This window comes from Cygnus atratus, chromosome 4, assembly GCF_013377495.2.
Source record: "Cygnus atratus isolate AKBS03 ecotype Queensland, Australia chromosome 4, CAtr_DNAZoo_HiC_assembly, whole genome shotgun sequence".
NCBI classification, from domain to species: Eukaryota; Metazoa; Chordata; class Aves; order Anseriformes; family Anatidae; genus Cygnus; species Cygnus atratus.
Window position 1 is genome coordinate 48,161,256 of NC_066365.1, and position 21,123 is coordinate 48,182,378.

General features: G+C 35.6%; 1 protein-coding gene and 1 long non-coding RNA gene across 13 annotated transcripts in view; one reads left to right on the plus strand and one right to left on the minus strand.

The window, feature by feature from the left end:
• LOC118250161 (uncharacterized) overlaps window positions 1–11,618 on the minus strand; it is a 60,074-nt gene extending 48,456 nt beyond the window's left edge. For both annotated transcript variants that reach the window (XR_004779339.2, XR_007708258.1), the window contains exon 1: window positions 10,698–11,618. This is a non-coding gene — a long non-coding RNA (uncharacterized LOC118250161). The remainder of the gene's footprint in view (window positions 1–10,697) is intronic.
• DLC1 (DLC1 Rho GTPase activating protein) overlaps window positions 1–21,123 on the plus strand; it is a 271,834-nt gene that overhangs the window by 35,430 nt on the left and 215,281 nt on the right. For 2 of the 11 annotated variants that reach the window (XM_035550847.2, XM_035550899.2), the window contains exon 1: window positions 11,771–12,138. The exons of 2 other annotated variants lie outside the window; for them this stretch is intronic. The gene's annotated coding sequence lies outside the window, so the exon portion shown is untranslated. 7 more of the 11 variants (XM_035550828.2, XM_035550818.2, XM_035550874.2 and 4 more) reach the window with 5 other exon arrangements.

Sequence of the window (21,123 nt, forward strand, 5' to 3'; positions counted from 1 at the left end):
TAAAAGTAAGATCAATTGGAGTAAAGAATCCTAATGTTCATTTTAGAAAAACATGGATGAAATTTTCTTTCAGCTTTTTTTCTGACACTATCAATGCATTTCTGCTGTTTAATCTTCATTGTTTTTTTCAAAAACAATTTGTATAGGCCTAGCTTTTCATTCAAGTTCCTTTCTATTTAAGGTCAGTTTCTTAAATAAGCAAGATGTGTGCAACTTTGACTAAGTCTGTCTTGTGTAACTTTTGAATCTACTGGTTAGTTGCTGACAGTTTAGGAATACGAGGCTCAAAGCAACTTGAATGAGAGCAAATGCTGCTGAGAGATGGTTCTATGGCAGCTCAAATCCTTTTAGACAGTGAGTCTAACTATAAGGAAATGAAAATCAGACTTAATTATCCATGCTGTTCATGGAGCAACTTGCCATTTGGGGGAATTAGCGAACTAGCTAAATGCTATGCAGAAATGATAAATTCTGAGTTATCAGCATTTTCAGCAGTTACATTTCATATTTTGTTTTGGATCATGAAGACATTATTTGCATTTTATTTTCATAATGAGATCTGGGAGCAGATTAATGTGGAAACCACCAAATTCCCCAGTTTTCATTTAATTTTTTTTTTTTTACAAAAGCTATTCTAAGAAATATAGTTCAACATAAGCTGAGATGTATGCAATGTGGTTGCACTGGTATGCAATGTATGGCTGTGATCTCCCAACTCACTTGGCATTCATGTTGCAGATATGTCTATCCTCATATCTATTATAGTGAGTGTATGCCCTGATCCTCTTACAGAATCTTCATTAAGTGATTGCACTGTCCCTGTAGAGCCCTGTCCCATTCCCTGATGGAAGATACTTGAAAAAAAACCTTCTGCAGCTATTGATGGCCTCTTTGTTTTCATCACAGTGTCCTTCTAATTGCCATCTGACAACTAGAAGGACTATGATAATATTTTCACGCTTGAGTCATTGCTTTCTGTGCTTCTGGCACACTCGTATTTTGAAACACCTCTTAGATTACCTCAAACAATGCTGTACGGAGGTAGTGGGGTATACGAAGCAAATGGGTTTGCCCGTGATGGGTTTCTGATGCCCATCATTCCGAGGTTTCAGTATTAACCACCAGTTGTGATGAGAGATATTTCTTTAGTTAGTTGCACTTTAATACTTGCTGGAGTTAGGGGAAGGAGAAGGAAAAAAAAAAAAAAGCCAGATATTTTTCTTCTAGCATCATCTAGCTCCACGGTCTGTGGATCAGATTCTGTCATAGAATCACAGAATGATTTGTGTTGGGAGGGACCTTAAAGACCACCCAGTTCCAATTCCCTGGCATGGGCAGGGACACCTCCCACCTGACCAGGTTTCTGCCAGGGATGGGGCATCCACAGCTTCTCTGGGCAACCTGTGCCAGGGCCTCACCACCCTCACAGCAAACATTTTTTTCCTTATGTCTAATCTAAATCTACCCTCTTTTAATTTAAAGCCCTTATCCCTTGTCCTGTCACTCCACTCCCTGACAAAGACTCCCTCCCCAACTTTCCTGTAGGCCCCCTTTAGGTACAGGAAGGCCACTATAAGGTCTCCCCGGAGCCTTCTCTTCTCCAGGCTGAACAACCCAAATTCCCTCAGCCTGTGTTCATAGGAGAGGTGCTCCTCTAGACCTGCTCCAACATGTGCATGTTCTTCTTGTGCTGGGCGTCCTAGACCTGAACGCACTATTCTAGGTGGGGTCTCAGAGGAGCAGAGACAAGACTAGAGGAAGCCTTTCCCAGGAAGTGTCATGAATTGAATGACAAAATTGTCATGCACAAACATTAATCCTTTTAATCTTTTAATCCTTTTAATCCTAAATCCTACTGTATTTCCAAAATAATTCAATTTATCTTTATCATTACCCTTTCCTATGTATTTTTAATATTTGTACCCATGGAATTCCTAATAAAAACAAAAAGCATGCATCTACACCACACTTATTTTTTCAGTAATTCTTTCTCATTCCTCTTTCCTATGTGAAATCTAGCCCATGTCTTGTAGAATGTCAATCTTTGTCCATCTTTTGTAACTGGTACAATCTCAAAACTAAGCATGGTGCTAAGAGCAATTTTATACACAGCTGGGAACCCTCATCTATAAATAGTAGCAATTCTTGGAACCAAATCTGTGCTTATTTATATGGCTGTTGATTTGGATTTTCTTTCTTGGACACCGTGAGTAGTAAGTCTTGGAATACTGCAAAAAATACTTATAAAAACAAATATTAAAATTATCATTAGGGAATTAAATGGCATTTCTGAGACTTGTATTTGTCTTCTGGAATCTCTATATCTGCATGCTTACCAGAGTTTCATGTTGAAGCAAATTTTGGAAAATTTATTCTGCCTCTCTTCACGTAAGTAAAAACCGTACATAAAAAATATCAAAAAATGGTGTTAGCAAAGAAGGGATCATCCTTCATCAGAGAGTCATAGTTGAAAGTAGCTTAAAGATTAGAAAACACAGATGTTATGGAATCTAAAATGCTATCCAGATCAATGTCTGAAATGCTTAAATTACTTTTGTTTGCTCCTGTTATCTGAGCTCGCTTGCTATTTTCTTCTATTCTCTGATCTACACTAAATTTTCCAAAACCAAACCAAGTCTCTGAAGGATGGAGAACTCCGTTTTCATTGAGTGCTCTGGAAAGCTGTGGCCTGAGGAAGGGCCAGGACAGTGTGAGACAATGTGCTTTCACTGGGGTACATGGACAGGGCTTTGCACTCCCACCTGGTGTGGGGATGCAGTCAGCAAATTCCTTTTTGTTTCCATAACTAAGACTCAGTATGAGGCAACACCCCACACTGCATGTACCTGAAGTACCACAATGACAAGCTTTGGACCTACCTCCAGAATTAACTTGCTTCCCTTTCAAATCTATGGGTTCTCATACGCTGAGACTTCACTGGAATAATGTGGCCAAATTTCATCCATGTTCCATATGCCTCATCAATCTGCCTAGCTTCAAGGCAGATTCTGATCTATGGTTTAACATCAATATGTTCTTGGTATTAAAAGGACATTTGTTTATGAATTCTTTATAGCCATTATATTTCTCAATTGGTAATTTAGCAATTATTTCTTTAATTAGTAGAGTTGTTTTTTTAACTGAAATAGCCAAAAAACATATGTCTCAATGCACTGTGTTGTGAAGTGACTTGCCTGCTGGCTGTACATCTACTTTAGTTGCTGTTATACCACTAATTTTCTGAGAAATTTCCATTTTAGCTAAAATGCCCCCAAACATTTTATTTAAATATTTACTCCTCTTGGACAAAGACCAGCACGTTCTCTGTCACTTAAAGTTCTTAAGATTGAACAGATTTAGGATCTTTGCATTCTTACCAGTTTTCAGAGCCTATATGGCTACTCACAAAACCACCAAAAACAGAGAACAGTTTCTTCTTTTTGTGTAAAATCCTGATAAAGTTTATAGTCATGCACAGACTGTAGTTGTCTTGTATCAAGCTCATATTACAGTCTAGCAATGTTATAACAGGGATTTTAATATTGTGATGTTTTGTTGAGAAGTTGCTGTCTTTGATTAGTCAATAGAATGTTTCACAAAACCAATTAAATTAAAAAAGCATACCTTTATAATATCTATCAGTTAGGGAAATGCAACATCTTAACTTTTTTCAAAGCTTTTTTGTTAACATAAAGAATTACCCTGTCCACATGATAGCAGAAAAATAAAGTACTGAAAGTACTTTTAGTGCACAGAAATTAGAATGACTACTGCTTTGTCAAAACAAACTCTTTGTGTCCATACAGATACCGCTTTCTTTATAAATTTTAAGCTTGGTACCATAGCTATCTGAAGACTCATCTACTTTATATTGTTCTTTTAAATGGAAAGAAAAATGCTAGCTTAGACTTCTTGGGTTTTGTGAACCCTTGCTCAAATTTTGTGGTTTTGTTCATCTCTTTTAGCTGTTAAGCCAATTTAAACCTAGACAAAATTTCTGTGGCTCTTTTCAGTCCCGAAGTTTGGTGGTGGTATGTGAGTATATTGCACAATTTATTTAGGATACTGATATCTTTTCCAATTTTTTCTTCTGATACCTTGGGAGCTGCTTTTTTGATACTCAGCTTCGGACATTGGAAGGTCTTTGGTATACTCCTTTCTCCAGTGGTAGTTTAGATTTAGTTTAAAATAAAAATTGTATCCATGTTTTCTACGTTCTGAGGTATGTTCAACTATATAAAATCAACATTTATCTCAAATCTTAACTAAATACCAGATTAAGAATTGCATATTTTGGTGTGTTTCCAGAAAACATAGAAATCTTCATCTTTGAGGCAGTAACTCCGAAACCTGAGTCCATAAGGACGGCATTAAAGGCTATAAATATATTAAAGCTATAAATGTATTTGGCCTGAATTGAATGTATTTCTGGAATGTAAGTTTATCTAGTACTTTTGGAAGCCTGCATCTCTTGCTGAATGCACCCATGCAGTTCTTACTGTTTTCAAAGGAGTCTTACAATTTTGAGCTGAATGAATGCTTTTGTTTTGTATAGATCGATTGTTCAGTCATCATATATGAGGACTTATGTTGTCATGCAAATGAATACTTATTAAATAATGTATTTATTTTGATGATTATACAAACTGATTTAAGTCAGCCCAGTACAGCTAAAGCTAATGATGCTAAATAAAATGACACCAGGAAGGAATCTGTCTGAGGTAATCCAATAATTCCCTATTGTTTTGGAAGTCTGAATTTATTTTGAGTAATCATTGGTTTCTACAAGAAAACAGTGATAATTATATTTATGTCTCCCAAATATTTTCTCTGGAAAAAGACAAACAGCCTTGCTTGGTTTAAGAACACACACAGTACCACTCTAAGTATTTTCTTGTTGACTCTGACGATGAAATGAAATAAAATGAAATATGATACTAAAAGAGCAAATCTTTAGGGTGTTTTGCAAATGAGAAAATAAAGGCAGAGTTTGCACAAACTTTCATAGGTTCAGTAGGAATTTCAAATACTGTGTACACATTCAAATGCAAAAGAAACAGGGCCTTGTCATTTTGTGCTGTACAGGATGAAAACTGACAATACCACCACATATTAAATTAGGTGTGCATCTTAAAATCATAAGCTTCGTTGCATTCAGAAATAATCTGGAAAGCAGATTAACACTATCAAAGGCATAAAAAAGTGCTCAGTGAAATATCAGCTCTTATCATCAACATGTCAGTCATCATTGATCCTGTCATTGATAAGACATTTGACATTGTTTTAATGGGATATTTGGCACACCTTCAACTAGTGAAAAGTACTCTCTAGACATTCAAGTAAAATGCATATTTCCCTGTGAATATGTAGGGTTAGTATATGCATAATATTCTTCATAACAGCAGTGTTGAAATAATAAATATATTAAGATACTGCCATTCACAAATCAGGCTAAGGGCTAAAAGCATGCATAAAAGTGTTGGTCCTTACCATCCTGTTTCCTTCTGGAAACAGCTGTGTGTTTTTATTAGCCTTATGCATGTAGAAAACTTTTATGTAACATCTAAAGAGCAACTGATTACATTATTGGTTAACATCATCAGAAGACAATACTATAAACAATGGTAGTGTAAGAGTTTTACATTTTCATATTGTGTTAGAAAAACAAAAACAACAATTGAATAGTGTTTTTCCTGTGTGTTCATAATCCTTTTTTTTTTTTTTTTTTTTACAAATAGTGTACAGGTTGATGGAGTTCGGTTTTCTTATCCTTTCCCTTTAATGCAGCAGTGGCAATAATTTTTCTAATGTATATTTTTGTATCCTGGAACCGACTAACACTGAATATACCTGTCTGAACTGGATTTGAACTAATAGCTCATAAGGCTTTTCATTAAGCATGTCTTGGACTTGTTGCTCAAGTAATTTTTTAAAATCAATTCTTAGGAGAAAGTCCACTGGTATAATTTCTCACTGCAAGCACTACAAAAAGTTTAGGGCAGTGGTCTTTGGGTTTCCCTGTTCACCCACTGCAAACTTAGATGTTACTACAATGAGAAAGGAAGATAAGCTGCCTGGATGATATTGAATGCTCTTGTGGATCCTAACCACAGAAAGAGTGTTTAGAAAGGGGATCAACAGCTTTTATATTCTTAGATTCCACTTTGAGTAAGTGAACAGAAATAAAATAACCATCACTTAATATAAATACACAGAAAAAATGACAAAAAATCAGTAGATATACGAAAGGTCTCATGTAGGTTATACTGAATAGACAAAGCCAGTGGGAGGCTACATCATTCCACAGGTCTGAAAGCAATTAGGAAGGCTTCAAATTGCTTCCAAAAGCATGGAACAAATGGACCACATCCTCAACTGCTGTAAATTGAAGTATCTCCCCTGAGTTTACTGCAACTATTTTGATCATATCACAAGAACAATGACAGCAGGAAAACGTGACTTGTAAAGTAAATGTACTTCAGCGTCCTTCCAAGAACATTCATATGCTAAATGACAGGGAAAGAATTGTCTTCACCCAGTTGAGAAAACCTGACTGTATATTGTCTTCTCATACGCAATACTTAATGGTGCTATTCTTAATATTTACCATATGTAAGCATGTATTTTGCTATATCAGGGTCTAAGCATTACAGAAATAAAATATGCCACTCACACCCATGCAATTACTTTTAACTTAGCTTACAAACTCAGTGACTTTGTATAGTACTTGAAAACAGAGGGAAGTTACTTGCATCTTTATGCTTTAATCTTGCTTGAAATTTAAAGTCTTTGAAACAAGAATTGTGTTCACAGTGGCTAGATTTAGAAATTCATAATTGTTTGAAAGACATCCCCAGAATAGAAAATAGAGTTTTTGCAACAGGAAATGTAAGATACAGTTCAACAATATACAGCATTCTGAGTTTCTTGCCAAGTTATGACAGATACACTGATTGATTACTAAAAGGTAGAAGGAAGGCCAAAATCTGGATAGGATATTCCACTGAGACTGGAACCACTTATTCTTCGATTAGCTCTTGAAACTGAGGTTTAACTTCAGTTTACATCATCATATAACTGTTTCAACCAAATAGCTTTGCAATGTCTTGCTGAACTTTAGCATTGCCTATCTAGAAACTTGAAGCTGTAGATTGTGACGGTTTTTTATTTCCATGAGGACCACAGTAATTTTACTCTTAGACTTTTTGTCATCAGTTTGCTTCAGTGCTCCAACAAAAGCAGAAGAGTATGATCATGAACCAGCATGTTCAGTAACAGGTACACTGGAGAGCTAATCTGAGGACAGTTTCATTGCCCTTAGGACACTTAATTGCATCCATCTTTGGTGGTTTTAAAACGCTTCCATGTAATAAAATAGAGTATCCTGAAAGGATATCATACGAAGATTAATGAATAAAAGTTTTAAAAATACTAAGACAAATTCCCACTGATATTTGAAGCTTGCAAAGGAGATTTTTTTTGGATCAATGGCTAACAATCTATGCCAGGGGAAATATAACTAAACCTGACAAATGCACTTTAAGTAGACATGTATTATAAACAAAGTCCTTCTGATAATTGAAAACTGGGGTTTTGAGTCGTAAGCAGGAAATAGAACAAACTATTAAAATGGGTAATCTACATAAAGATTCTCATCTACCCATTTTGGAAGTCATTTAATTCTTTCAATGTTAATCATCATTTGGCATATTATTTTGGTGCTTGTACCTGCCTCAGGAGAAGCTTCAGATTTCTGAGTTTATCTTCTGTGGAAAAACATGTATCTTTGAATTAAAAAAAAAAAAAAAGGCTTTATCTTTCTTCTTTCCCTTTGATGGCTTGATGATAATCCTTTTTAGCATGTCACTGAGAAAAGGAAGGTAAATAAGCAAGTGCAAGACTAAAGGCATCTAAGAAACGATCTAAATAGTTCCACATAAATTATTCAGAACTTCAGGTTCTTTAACAATTAGAATCCAGTATTTCTAAATGTAGAAGTGTAATTAACAAATTCCAAATGAACAGTTTATTTACAATTATTTTGATTTGGTATTAAAAATGGTATATTATTTCTTGTACTGATACACTTTGACATTCTCACTCCACTTGGTGAGCTTCTGTCCTGAGAAGTGTCTATTTGTGTTCTAATATCTAAAGGTTGATGAGGACATTTGTCAAGTATTTCCAGTTATACCCCGTTCAAAAAGTTTTGAAGGTGAAGAGTTCCGCCTATAGATGTGGCTTGAACACTTTCAAATCAATTTAATTGTGCTGAAATAACCATTTGTAAGTTTGCTGAAACTATGAAATTGTACAGAGCCATTTTTAGTCTTCTTCATGCAATCCGCTTACACTGTAACCCAGTGGATTGGAACCTAGCAAGGATATAGGAGACATGCTCATGTCCCTGAACAGAGCAAGTATCTGAAATCTGGAGATCTCTCATATCTGGCCACTGCCCCTACCTCCTGATTATAATCATGTCTGTATGCCTGGTGAATGCCCCTCTTTCCTTCTCTCCCTTGCTCCTTCTTGTGTTTTACAAATAGTGATTTCATCAAAACCAAAACTTCTTGATGAAATGTCTTGACATCAGCCAAATAATAATTCATTCAGTATGAAATGCTAAAGTGTGAAATATTTCATGAAATCTGGTGGTTCCACTGTGAAGCAAAAACAAATATTGAAACTCTGAAAGTGGTTAAAAAAACAGGTCTATCTTGTACTTTCAGCAGTTGCTGGGTGTATTTAAACAAAACACTTGTTTTTTATTTGAGGAAAATATCTCAGGTTTAGTTGTATATGTACTTCTTAGGGAAAGAGAAAAAAAAAAGATGTCAGCAAAAGCCGTTATATTTTTCTACCAGGCAAAATAAGATTAAGATTTCAGGTGCTCTTCTTTTCTCTCTCGCTTTTTAAAATATATATTACTTCCTCAGCAGGATTGCTTTTTAAGCATGAAAACAGATTGGGTTAGTCCACAAACACTGATTTTCTTTCAGTGAATCACTCTGAATTTTGCATGCAATAAACCACAGCTATATTGAGTGCTAATGATTTTCTATAAACCATCTGCATGATTTGGACAAACTCTCATTAATTTAAGTTGCATAGTTGATTGAGCAAGAACTAAGTTATGGAAGAGCACTACCACCATATGTAACTAATCTTAGGTCTAGAAGGAACAGTCACATATTCAGACAAAGTGTGGCTGAAACTATACATATTTGATTCAGACTGATATTTGCATATAGCTACAACAGAGTTGCTTGAGTACTTTGAATTTTTCTTATTTTTGAATGGTTTTGGTAGATCATTTAACACAGGATGATATAAATTGGTTTCTCTTTCCATAATAAGTCATGGGGTGTAATCAGCTTAAACTAGCATGACAAAAATATTTTATATTATGGATAAATAACCTTATAGACATATATGTTAATGATTTTCTACATTATTCTCATTTTATAATTAATTTAGAAATAAATAGAAATATAACCTAGTTAGGATATTAGAATTCATTATCTAACATTACCTAAATTGAAATTAGACTTGTCTGAAGACCTGATTTATATAGCCTAGCTTTGAGCCATATGCTTTTCTGAGCTACAGAGGTAACAACAAAAAAAATTACCTTTGTGTTTAATGTAAGTTTGGGCATAGCGAGGAACTAAATTCTAGAATTTTAATGTTCCTAGGCTGACTGCAATTGAAGTGCATTTTACCACTGCATATAAAGTACTATTAGATTGTGTTCCATTAGACTTACCTTGTTTCTCATTCCTGTCAACTTTTTTTTAGTTCTGTTGATTGTCTAAGACCCAACAGAATTATTAAAATGTTCAAACTTAGGTGTTCTGACTTCTCATGTTCTTTCTTCTACTTTTTCACCATAAAATATTGCTATGTGCTTTTTATTGTTATCATTATGAAGATCTATCAAAGCAGCTTTAATCAAGCATTCGTATTCTGGTTATTCTCCTCCTTTCTGTAGATGTAAAAGCAGGAAAAGGTATATAGGAGACAGTCCATCCCCAGGTTTCTCAGACAGATAGGAAATGGACAGACATCATCTATGATGTCCCTCTTTTCTTTGGTTTAGTTATTCAGCAGGTGCTGAAATAAAATCAAGCTGTCTTTGTTAAACTGTTTCACAGAGCAGACCATGTTCTAATAATTTCATAACCTATAAATATGTCCTCACTCATTTTTTATTCTTATTCTTGTGACCAGCTTCTTAAAAAAATAAAACTTTTTTGAAATCAAAGTTTACTGATGATCAATGTTAAGTGAACTTTAGCTGAAGAAAAATAATTAGTTTAAAAAAAAAAATTAAAATTAAAAACCCAGAACTGGGTTTATTGTTTTGGAACACTGTGTTACAATTTCTCATCACTTTTTTTTTCTTTTGGTATTGTCTAAAAAAAACATTCTTAGGAACTTTTAACTGTAAGGAAACTAACAGCTTTTTGTTTTTATTTTGATTCCCATAAAAACAAATTTCATAATTGTGTAGTTTGTGCAACTGCATAATTGCAAGAAAATGTGTCCCTTCACAGCCTGTAATTTATTCACTGAATTCCAAACTGGAAATCTTTCAGGAAAATAGTATAAATCACAATTTAGATTGCAGTAAATGTTTTGCATTTGGATCCCCAACCAAATATAGCTAAAAATCATTCTGCAAAGTTACTTACCTTTAGCTGCACTTCTGACTGTTTACCATCCAAGTTTACTACCACATATGCCATTTCCTTGCATGGGCTTCAAAGTCTTCTGTCTTTGAAGATGCAGAGGTTAGGCTAGTAAGTCATTTCACTTAAGGCTGTCTACCTCCACTACGCACGTACATTTAAAGCTACTGGGAAAAAATTCAAACCCACTTCCATTCGGGCCTGCATAATTTTGCAACTAACTTTTAAAGTTAATACTGTAATTTTAAGGCTGAAAAATGCATATATAAAATTACACGGATGACAATGAAGACCACATTTGGCAAATTTAGCAGACTTTAGCACAAAGTTCCACATGCTGAGGAACTGAAACTTAACAAATTAGCTCCAGATATGGCTGTATTAGTGAGACCCAGAGTCAGCCTTACAGAGCTGGCTTTTCTTTGACTGAAGAAATGCCCTCCAGAAGACTTGCTTCAGCTAGTGAAGGCATTATATAAACAGTTAAAAGGCAGTTGTAGGAGGCTGGTAGAAAGATCATATATCCACAGTTAGTAATTATGAAGGCTTCCTATCTCCTTTCAGGATAAATATCCTGTCCCAGTTGTGACAGGCCCCCTGAGCAGAGACTATCTGGTCACTATATGTTGAGGCACTATTTTGTGTAAGTTATGTGATGTCTTACTGCTGCATCTCTAGCTCCCTCTCAAGGTCAGACAAAGGCCAAAGATGCCAATCAATAATTCAATCAGTAATGGTAAAATCAATTAATCAGAGTGATAATTAATAAAGAGGGTTTGCAACAGCTGAAGGAGTTGCCAGAAGGTAAATGATGCATGACCAACCCACCTGGGAAGACAACTAAACTTATCAACACCACTTCTTTTATTCAAGAAGAAGGGAAAAACTGTTGGCTTTGCCCTGTGGTTTGGAAATCATACCTGGTAATTGCCATTATGATTCATGCTAAATTAAATTAAATAAAATGTGAGTAAATTATTTCACCTAAATATGAGACCTGTGACCAAACATGTAGTTTTTGTGTTTTTATTAGTAGCTTTTGTTATATGAATAACTAGTGTTTATTATTAATTGATACCCTAATTAAAGCCATACTAGTCATTTCCATTAGCTTACTAAAACTTCTACAGAGCTGTCCGTCTGGTTTTAATCAAAACCAAATGGTAATCCAAGTTCTCAGGCTGGAACAGCTAAGAGGAAGTCATTCAGAGGAGGCAGAAGAAAGCAGAAAAGATAAACAGATGATATTCACTAAATTTGTATAGAGCAAAGGATGTAGAAGCTGTGGGTTTCTCTGGAGACGTGATTCAGGCACCCTGTCAAACTGGAACGAAGTAGTTACAAGTGTTTTATGTCAGCAAAATACTAATATGATCAAGATGGAGTCTGTCCTTTTGCTTTCACAGAGCTGGATTTGTGTGACTCTGGAGGATTTTCGGAAAAGGTAAAGCAACATATACCATTGCCTGTGCTATGCATGCACTTAAATTGTAGCATTCATTTTCTCAGATCCTGCTAATTCTCTCAAGTAGGGATATAATTTTAGCATACACATGTATGTGGTATCATCTAACTGTGTGTAGTTGCTGGTCAGACTAGCACTAGACCCTTTGTAAATGTGATGTGTTAGTTGAATTTAAATTGGGTTGCTCTCTGCCTGCTCCCAACTACCTGGTGCCAAAGATCAGGCGTCTCGCAGCCGTTCTTCTGTTGCTCTGGATGACTGTTGTCTTTGCACGTACGCTGGAGACGTATGAAATTTATATTGTTCTAAGGGAAAGAAAACAGGGCGGGGTTTGAAAACATGTTTGCATTATGTAACTGTAGCACAGACCTTCCAGTTTGACAGAAATACCTCAGCAGTGTGTTAAGCTGAACGTCTTGAAATGCTCAGGCTGGCTGGCTTTTTCCCTTTCCCCCCTCTCTGCGCGCTCTCTCCCTTTCTCTGCCTCATGCACGCACACACGCGCTCTCTCTCTCTCTCTGTCTTTCTCCCTCTCTCTCAAAGGCAGGAAATACTTTTCAGGCAATCTGGGCCTGGTTGTTGAGGCCCCTTTTACAAAACATCAGTCTGAATTTAGTAGACAGAAGTCACTGGGAAAAGCTTGACAGGCTCATGCTTAGCTAAGGCTCCCTCCAGCTGCAGAGGGTGTTTTTGTTAGAATCACACATTGAGCAAAACTGCTTAGAATAGAGCAATGATCTCAGTAGCGAAATCTGAACTTTTATGCTAGCAGGAGCTAACTGGGACTGGGCTCTTTTGTTTGTTGGGGTTTTGCTCCTTTTTTAAAATTTCGTATTTTTATTTTTGCTTTTTTACCAAAGACTTCAGGGAGTTCATGTCCGAGCTCCACATTTTCTTCATCTAGGTATGGCTGTCTTGGAATCTTCCTATACTTTAAAATAGCACAAAATACAAACATTTAGAAAATAATAATAGAAAGAAAAGAAAAAACAGCAGAGAAACAAGCAGCATCCAGCACTGGAGCTTTCAGCGTTCAGGATCTCAGCACTAAAATTAGAGGTAAATAAATAATAATCATTACAAATGTACATTTAGTTGTAGGCTCTGTGCCAATTCTGTTTATCAAAATGTGCTAGATCTATAACAAAATCTTCTTGTGCGTTTTACTTAATCTTTTAAAAGTATGCTTGATACGCTGAACTTTGTTTATTTTCATTCATATAAATAGAGCTGCATCGACTTGCTTGCGTATTTTTAATAGACATTAAATAGGAAAGCTAGAAGTGTGAATGATATCTTTTTTCACCTCATTTGCCAACAGGGAGGGCGTTTAGGGCTATGTTTTGTGTCCCCCTCTCCTCCCCCACCTTCCCTCGCCTCCCCTCCCCTCCCGCAGTAATGAAGTTGAGAAGAGTTCTAGGTAGATATATATCTGTTACACCTCTGCGGGTCTTGGTCTCTGGCTTTTTCTTAGTCCTAGATGAAGTTTGTGGCATAACTGACAATACGGTCTTAAATATGTACACTCTAAATGTGTAATTTCAAGGTAACCTTCTTGGTGTTTGCTAAAGTAGGTTATTTTTAGTAACCTTTAATTAGATAAGCAGTTTGGGGTGTGCTGCGCTAGCATTTAGATGAGGGAAAGCAAGATTCACTGAACGTCAGCTGCCTGCATAACTTTTGGTGAACATGTATGAATTTACTCAGTCTTCCTTAACCTTCCTTAACCTAGTTAACATTTAAGTATTAAAAGTTATTAAAAGAACCTGCTGCTGAAGTGTTTAGGGGAAAATTCGGGATAGCACTTTTATTGCGTGAATAGAGCTGTGGCTATTTTACATAAGGTAGTGTTTTAATTATTAAATTGTTACAGACATCAAGCATTTTTCAGGGCAGTCCTTTGTCATTCTGAAAATCTAAGGGACAGCTATTACAGCTATTATTTTATAAGTAATGTAAGAGGTTCTTTCTTGCTTCTGTGCATTATTAAGACCCCATATAGTTATTGGCTAGTTTGGTAACAAAACAGAAATCATCTGTTCGCATACATTGGAGAGAATTTCATGAATTTTTAATTGTGTTTTTACTGAATATTGTTTCAAAGCAGTTGATGAGTAATTAAATTATTTTGTGGTCTGAAAGGAAGGGAAGGTCCGATATCTCTTCTGCATTAGATTGAGAATGTGTGCTTTACTGCCCAACCCATTCGGACAGAAGAAAGCTGTTCATGGTGGTCAGAAGCTCTGGACTGTGAAGAGCATGGGTCTGAAGGTAATAGAGAACAGCTGGCAGGCAGCAAGTTACTCCTGGGAATATCCTGGGGTGAATTTTAGAGTAGTAGTCACTGTTGCTTATGCACAGCCTTCTGCAGTTCTTTGCCCTGGGCTGGGAGAGCTGTGGTAGGTAAGTGGTGGGACTAAGAAGTTCAGAAAGGAATCTGACCGGCTGAGTCTGTGTCACTCCCAAGAAATTTGTGCTGGAACTTTGATGTCCCAAGGGATTTGGCATTAGTGCCTTTTAATGCATTCTATTTCTATACTTGTCCCTACAAGTCTGCATATATGTACTGAATATTAGCCAGGACTCTAGATAAACAGGATAAAATATCAAATGATAAAAATAACTGTACACATCAAGGGGTACCTTCTGCAGTATCTTCTTCTGGGTTTTAAAGGGTATAATGACCTCGTTTGACTTCACTTGCAAATAAAGGTATCTGACACCTGAGACAGTTGAACTATAAGGTAGACAACAGAATAAAACCCGAAGAATATTTTCCATAAGAAAATGTAAAACAGATAGATACCCTACTTTTTCATTTAGAAGGTTTATTGAAAAGTTCTGGAGACAAATCACTATTATTCCTGGTTCTACTTATTCTAAATTCTGTGTTACGCTATACTATTTTCTTAGATATTGTTGTTAAAAAAAAAAAAAAGTGTCTGAAAAACCTCTGGATATTACATTATATATAGCAATAATGAACATAGATACATAGGATACAATCTCACATTGGGCATCTAAAGTTTTTGACGTACTCTTCCTTCAGAAATGTTAATATTCTTAACTTGAAACACACATACAGACAAAATAGTTATAGATGACTCCTTTGAACAATTAAGCACATGAATTAACATCTGCAGCCTTGAAGAAAACTAATGCAAGTGACCACATTCTTATAACAGAAATGATTCAAAGAGCTCTGCTTTGCTATAAACTTATATCCCTGCAAATTCTTTTGAGCCAAGGTTCCTGTTGAACTCCAAGTTAAATTCTGTAATCAGAGCATGTGAACAAAATTAGTTGTGATATTTGGGTCTAATCCATGAAGATCATTGTGATTGACAAATTTTAATTCCTTCCAAAAGAAAATGAAAAACATAATTAGTTTGGTAGATAATTTTTGAATCGGCAAGACTTAAAGTAATTTTTGTGAACTGCTGAGCTTAAAATCTGTTTTTAAGTCATTCTTTAATGTGGTGGGAAAAATAGAAGGAATATCCGTTTTGCCTTTTTCATCTAACTTTTCAATCGTTATGCTGAATTTTCTAACATAATTTTCTGTTGTTCTTAAAATGAAATTTGTTGCTGAAAAGTATCATCTTCAATATAAAGCTTCCCTGAGGAGGGCAGTAGCAGAAGCAGGAAGAGAACTTAGGAACATTTTTCTCTTTTCTCAGATAGGAGATATATTTTAGAACGTTTGCCTTTTTTCTTTTAGTCATCTGGTTCCATTTTCTGTTGTTTGTTTGTCTGGAGGAAAAAAAAAAAAAAGATTATTTTTTTAATGTCAGTGTTCTGTTCTTTTACAAAAGAAAAAGGGAAAAGACAAAAATGTAATAAGAGCAATTGAAATAGCATAGCCAGAAGAGCTAGATCTTGATCTCCTTCCTAATGTGAGATTGGAAGGAACTTCTGGAGGTCTCTGGTCCTACTCCACACTCAAAGGAGAGTCAACTACACCAGGTTGCCTTGTCCACTTGAGTTTTGAATATCTCCAAAGATGATAAGTGTGAATACTTAGGAAGGACTTTAAACTTCTCTGTATATACAGGTATATAAAGGTATGCAAATTTTTTTGTGTGTGTGCATTTATATATGTATGTGTGTACATGTATACTTGCATGTATGTATATATAAAATTCATGTCCCAAAACAAATGTATATAAAATTTTCGTGTGCAAACCCTATGTAAAATAGGATTGCCTATATGATTTTATTTTGGAAAAAATTACCAATATTGAATTTGAATATGTTATTAGGCTGCTGACTGCATTTCAAGATTTTCTCCTATTTCATCATTTACCATTGGTATTTATGCATGCTTTTAGAAACGGTTTATTTTAAGAGCAGTTTTTGGTGGAGAATTTCAAATCCATTATTATCATAATTGCTTGTTTCTCATGAATGAGGAAAGTCTCTTATGTCAAAATTACAAATGCGTGGAGTTTTATCTGCCGTATTGTACATCAGCCGCTGAACATAAATCTGCCTTAGTCTCTATGTATCTACATTAAAACTGATTTAACATACAATTGATTCTTTACTTCTAGTCTTCACTTTCCTGTAGGCTGTCCTTTCTCTTACTCTGAGTTGTGATATTTCCTGTTTGCTATTTTATTTTATTATGTCTTGTGTCAAATTCCAGTAAGATTAGATTGAATGCTGTTGAACTTCGGGAAAGTTTGTAAACAACTTCTGTTACTTCTAAATATCTGATTCTTCTCCCACCCTCTAGCTCTCTATCAGCTGTAGGCTTTCCAGGGTAGGTGCTATGTCGTATCAGTGAGAGTATTGTAGTCTGTTGTACTAGACCTCATCAGTTGCAAGTACTATTTAATGCACATCTGCATAAATAAATCTTTCAAGTTGAACATCGCTGTATTTGTGTAAAGTTTGCATCAGGATCCAAAGTTTCATTTGGATAAGGGGGAGTTGGTGTCAAGATTCAAAAAGATAATGCCATTATAATGGAAAGTGATGAAAATCTATAGCAGTAGGGAAGATCACTACAGAGTGTTACTTCTCTTAGGGGGAGCTAAGTAAAAATGGAAGAGGCAAGATGAACCAGTAAGAAACTTGCCTAGCCAAAGCCCTTGGTATTATATTGGTACAGCTGTATAACTGCAGCTTATTAAAGAGCATCCAACAACCTCAAGTTTGTTTGGCGATTTTTGTTGGGACCATCACAAAATATGAAGTTGTTTTCTTCTCCTGTCCTGAATTTTCTTCTGCAGGACAGAGATGGAAGGCAGCTTTACAGGCATGGGAGACTTACTTTGGATTCACTGATTCAGTCTGGAGCATTGAAGCCTCCACTTCTGAGCAGCTCTGAAAGGCTCAACACACTGAAAGCTGTAGTGTTAGATTCATTACACTTCTTTTTTTTCCCTCCTGCAGGTAAATGGCAAATATCCCTTTTCATTTTGCTTGAATTGTACATCATCAGATAATACTGTTTTATCAGAGAGGTAGAAACTATCAATAATGTACTAAAATAAGAAGAATTTCCTGAAAAGATGGTCTCAGAGTTGCACCCTCCATGATAGAAGCTGCGCTTGGAGGGCTCCATGTACAAAGAGAAATCCACCAAATCCAATTCAGTTAAATACTTGTGTGCAGGAGATGTCAGTGCCTTCCTGGCAACTTCCAAACCTGGAATCAGTTTCAGCTCATTTGGGTATATAACTAAAGATTTTTGAAAAGGTTTTACATGTCATGTGAGGATTGGTAGGTGGTAAAGGAAATAGATCCAAATTAATCTTCAAACTGGGGGAGGATGTCTGTGTGAGCTCAAGATTAATCTGTAGTCATGTACTTGGAAGAAGTAACTTACAGGGCTGAGTTTGTCTTCCCAGGCAGGCTATGGGTGCTGAATAGGGGAGTATCAGCATCCAAGTGGGAGACAAGCTAATGTTTGGAGTTGAGGTCTCTCTGGAAAATCATTTTCAATGTTTTATTTATGAAGGATAAGTATAATAGTGACAAAAATACTTGGTAGTCCTTTGCACAGCCATGATGAAAACATGCTAGTGGTCCAGCTGAATATGAGAGGGCATTTACTCTGAGTGTGACAGAGCACTGGCACAGGTTGCCCAGAGAGGCTGTGGAGTCTCCTTCTGGGGAGATATTCAAAACCCACCTGGATGCCATGCTGTGCAATGTGCTCTAGGTGATCCTGCTTGGCAGGGGCATTGAACTAGATGATCTTCAGAGGTCTCTTCCAATCTCAGCCATTCTGTGATTCTGTTATTCTATTCAGTAAGGGCAATGGTTTCCAACAGTCATTGTCTATAGTGTCTTGGGATTCATACGCTGTAACAAGCACTACCAACTCTTCTTTATATGGAAGCACTCTATTAGAACCTTAAATTTAAAAAGCAACAGGAATACAATCTGGTTAATGTAGTGTTTTCCAAAGGACCTCCTGAAGCTAGAAAATTATTTTTTTTTTTTTTTCGCTAGAGCTGGCTAGAAAATGGCATTTCTTCCACCCCCCCAAAATAAAAAGTGGGGGTGGGTGGGAAAAAATTATCCTAATTCAGGACCAGAAAAATAGCCACAGTTTTCTGGTTTGACATGTCCTATGAGATGGCTATATTTACTTCTTGTCTTTTTTTTTTTTTTTTTGTACTGTCTTGTCTTCTTGTCAATTTGTTTCTCGCCAAGAGAAGCATGAATGGAGGTGTTAAGTAATCTGCTAATGATGTGTTTTTTTTCTGCTCTCCAAGGGTGGATAGCAGAATGAATTTGGGGAGACGATTGGTAGGGCAGACATGAAAGCACAAAAACAAGATTTTCTTATAGGAGACCTCACTTCTGAAAATGGTATTTTTATGTTAAAACCTTATTTTTCTAGTGGACAGTTTTAAATTTGATGGCTGTTTTCACTCTGAAATAAGGTGATGGGGGAACATTCAATTATCATTAATAGTTAATAAGAATTTAATGCTGATCATTAAATATATTGAAATATATTAAAACAGCATTAATATGAATTAGAATAATTACACAATAAATACTTAAAATATTCTTTCACTTTTGTCTTGACTTTTCATCAATGTCAAATAGCACAAAACTACAGATTTGGGTATTTTTAATTGCTGTTTAGATTGGTTTTGATTTGATAATTAAATTGGGTGTAAATAATATAGATCTTAAGTAAGCGTGGATAACTGTGGATCAGCTTGGATCCTGTCATTTCCCCTTTCTCATCCTTGAGGAAGAGGCTCAGCTGATCTGAGGCTCAATGCTGGAAATGTACCAAATACAAATGCAACCAAGCTAAACCCCAGTGTAATCACATGTTGGCTACAAGTAAAAGCCCTCTTTGTATGATGATGAGCACTGGTAATGCAGCTCCTTTTTGTGGAGCAACAAAAAGAAAAGTAACTCAATACTGTTTTGTTTTGTAACAGTAAATAAAGGCATCTGACAAATTTTGGGTTCATACCTTAGGGTTCATATCTTAAGAACCAATAATATTTGCACTAAACAAATGAGACTTCAGATGTGTCTGAATGAACAACTTGCCAACCTCCTGATGTAATTTAAGGCATCTACTATAATGAGTTCTTATAATACTGCTGGATAGTACTACAATATTCTGTAATATGTTAAATGACATTTACGGAATGGATTTAATTAGACTTAAAAGTATTATACGTTTTCATAGACATTGAACTGTAATGAGTATATCTGACATGTCAGAATCTATAAAGGACAACAGAAATTAATTTGTTAAAAGGATAATGAAACTGATCACTACTGGAGAGAGGAAATCCTTATCAAGTCGTAAATGTACAGGTACATCACTTGATTAACTTTTTTGTGTGTTTTTATTTCAATTAGAAATTGTGAACGTTTTGCAGTGTATAATTTATATTTACTATTCATTTTAACTTCTATTTCCTTATGTGGCAAAGCAAAAAAATAAATCTGGTTTGATACTTCTGTTTGCTATTTCTACTTTGATCTTCTGCAAATTCCTGCAGCGTGGGCATGGTGAATATTCTCCATTATACTGTTGATGTCTTATGTGGCTCTAAATTCTCTCTTTCCCAGGCAGGAAATCTTAAGTCTGTTTCATGGCCCCTCAAACAGAAGCTATACCATACTTTTCATCCTCTTTATTGCTTTTTGCTACACCTTTTCCTGCTCTATTTCTCTCTGAGATGAAAACATCATTTTGTAACTTTATGCTCAGTCTCTGTTTTTCCTACTGTGCTACATACTTTCTGATTTTGACTAAACTTTGTGATTCCATTCCAGATTATCAACCACAGCCTTTCTTAGATCTTTTATTCTGATTGGTAGCAGATAACATAGAGGTTATTATTATGCATTTATAGTTGGAGTTTTTTTTTCCTATCTGCATTCTGTTGTATTTATTGACAGGAAATTTCATACACCACTTCATTTCATAACTGTTCACTGTTGGGTCCCTCTGTAATTCTTCTGTCAATTTTCTGAATAAATGCTGCTGTGTCACTAACAAACTTTGCCATTTCACTTCTTTTCTCCTTCTGAATAAACTAAACAGCACAAGTTGTAATATTCAAAATTACAAATCTATTGATTATTTCCCTCGTTGTTTAAAAAAAATAAATCTAATATTCTTTTTTTTCCTTTTTTTTTTTTCATTTTTAATTTTCACTATCATTAGATTTTTCAGCCAATTTTGTGTACAGAGATCAGACTTGTAAGTATATAGTTCAGGACCAAGTGGATTTGATTTGACTTGGTTTTGAAACCAGCTTTTGGCACACTCCTGCGTTGCTCCCAGCACTTCAAAGCTGTTTGCTGGGCAGCTCTTCCTGTTCCTCCAACTTTCTCCAACTTTCTCGTTTTGAGGAGATACAATCCATGAGGCTTAGTAAGAAGATGGAAGTGTCTGGGCCAGAAATCCCTCGGCTTCTTCTCCTTCTTCATGATCAGTGAGAAGAGTGCAAGAGTCTTTCTTGC